This window comes from Penaeus monodon, chromosome 9 (assembly GCF_015228065.2).
Source record: "Penaeus monodon isolate SGIC_2016 chromosome 9, NSTDA_Pmon_1, whole genome shotgun sequence".
NCBI lineage: Eukaryota > Metazoa > Arthropoda > Malacostraca > Decapoda > Penaeidae > Penaeus > Penaeus monodon.
The window spans coordinates 18,346,587-18,349,309 of NC_051394.1; the positions used below are offsets into that span (position 1 = coordinate 18,346,587).

General features: G+C 32.9%; 1 non-coding gene across 1 annotated transcript; it reads left to right on the plus strand.

Moving 5' to 3' along the window:
• Positions 1-299: 299 nt before the first annotated feature.
• On the plus strand, positions 300-371 carry Trnad-guc. Its single transcript has one exon. It is a non-coding gene; the product is annotated as a tRNA-Asp (tRNA).
• Positions 372-2,723: the final 2,352 nt, after the last annotated feature.

Here is a 2,723-nt window from a genome sequence, read left to right on the forward strand (position 1 = left end):
TTCTATATCCATTTTTTCTCCCAGAATGAAAGATGTAAAGTTTGATCATCTATGAGACTTTGTTTGAGATATATAAGAAACTGTGTTATAAACAAGTGTCCCAGAGTTCTCAAACAGTAATCAAATATAAGACAATGCGTGTCTAAGGGTTTTCTCAGACCGATTGCCTGAAAAAAAAAAGTTACTGCAATATCATCCTATATTAACGTGGATACACCAATGCTTAGAGTAGAGTATCTTAACAGGTATTCATCTGATATGTAATGTCTTACATAAGCACTTTCTTCTTCTTATACATATCCTCGGTAGTATAGTGGTTAGTATCCCCGCCTGTCACGCGGGAGACCGGGGTTCGATTCCCCGCCGGGGAGGTTATATTAAAACATCCGGAAGATGCTGAAGCCCTGTGCCAGATAGCTAGTCCCTCGTGACACACTAACGTGTATGGTAAACCTGGAGATTTTTGTATATCACACCTTTAATGTTGCATCAAGTTTTGAAAAAATTCAACAAGACGCACTAGTTATACATTTAACTGGATTTAGTGAATGATAGAGGGATTACGTTTGCAGACGGATATAAAATGTCCACTTTTTTTCTAAAAGTTACATAAAATCGTGTTTTTTCTTGGAATCAGTAGGAATAACCGCATATGCACGAACACTCTTCGAGAATTTTTAATATTCACAATATACTAAAACCCAGATATAGTTTACATGATGCATATATAATATATATATATATATATATATATATATATAATATATATATATATATACATATATATATATATGTATATATATTATATATATATATATATATATATATATATATATATATATTATATATATATATATATATATCGTATTTATATAAAGTAATATACAGGGGTGAATTCTATGCACTTTAAACATTTATAATATTAAAAAGTGGAGCGAAAATAGTTGAAAGGTGATTCGGCAGTGTCACATCCCGCATAGTTGTTAAATGTGTATACGCGATGAGATCGTCCACGTGTGATAGGAAGTCCACTATGCATGATGAGAATTTGTGAATTAATTGCGAAATGGTGGCAAAGTATCCTTTCTAACAGAGACAATTGCCGACTTAAATGACGTACGGGAATTATCGAGAACGGGGCATACCTGGCGTTATGTCTCTGTGAAGGTGGGACAGGAATCTTGTGAGGGACATGGTGCCCTTATCACTCTCATTAGACGTGTTGTATGAAATGACCTTTTAAAGATTCAAGGAATAGTAATCTTACTGTAGTTTCACAGTGCTGACGATAATAATATCATTCTTAGTGGAGGAGCTAATGTAAAAATTTCTATTTCAATGTTCGTTTATCTCTATGACACACACAACGAGTCGAAGCTATCAAAAGCACTTAGTTCCGATAGACAAATTTGCCTCTGGACAGAAAACCGTTACTTGATTGCTCAACACACCTGATTTGATTGCGTTGTGCCAAAAGTCTGGCTCCCCCTCCATTATGGTTTACAATAAGCTTTTAATTTTTTCATTTTATACATCCTTGCACACATCTGGCGGAATTCTTATTTATATTCAAATGCAAATGATAAAATGCAACTTATGGTCCTATATGAAAAGAGCATAAATAGCAAACATCACAAAACGTCTCGACTCTTAACTTTGAGAATATCACTTTCACTCGTCTGTACGAATTATATCACACAGTAAAATAGTATCGGCGCACTTACTGGAACATGTTGAAACATCTTTTCGTTTTGTAGGTCTCTACCTTGATACAAAATGTTACACAGGCCAGTCAGTCAGAGCGCGATACTTGGCAATACATTTTGCAAGCAGTCTCAATTAGGGATTTATATTTCCATTAATCACGAATCGTACCGTATGTCTTTTGATACGAAAATCATATCTAGAGAGATGCATAAATTGTTTTTGTACAATAAATACATGTTTACATGTTTATGGGTAAATAATTAGTGTCTCTGAAACGACATAGTAAGAATTTCAATCATGCCCTAAATCATATGATGTGGTATTGCTTCGGTGATTTGAATATCTATTAAATCATCTCTTATCGCTATGATGTATCCTTAAGGACTCAAAAATATGAAAAGATAGGTTGCGTGTCTTGGTTTGTTGATGTATTATAGACACTAACACAAGTAAATACCTGTGATCACTAGAATTATCCAGCTGTGTGAGATTCGGATTCTATGTGAATAGAGATCAGTCTCGATGGATACGGCATTGTAAAACTTCAAGTAGTGAATCAGAACAAGCTACAATGATTCCGTGTTTTGTAAGGACCACGGGCCAAATCAAAACAATGTATCAGAGTGTTAGGGGTTTGGAATGCGACAAAAAAAAAATTAGGTTACGTTTCGAAAGGAAGATGAATACGAAGGTGATGTACAATATCGATAACGCTGTACCCATCAGCACGAAACTTCTTGCCAGTGCATACATGAGTTATAAAACATTCGCTGGGTGGTTCGAATCTTACGAACAAGCCACAAGCCAGGCGTGTCATCAACGGTTGCTCTAATGTTTACAATTCTATGAACCGATATAAATATTTTATATATATATGTATATATATAATATTATATATATATATATATATTATATATCTATATATATATATATATATATATTATATATAAATATAAATATAAATAAATATATATATATATATATATATATATATATATATATAATATATTTTATAT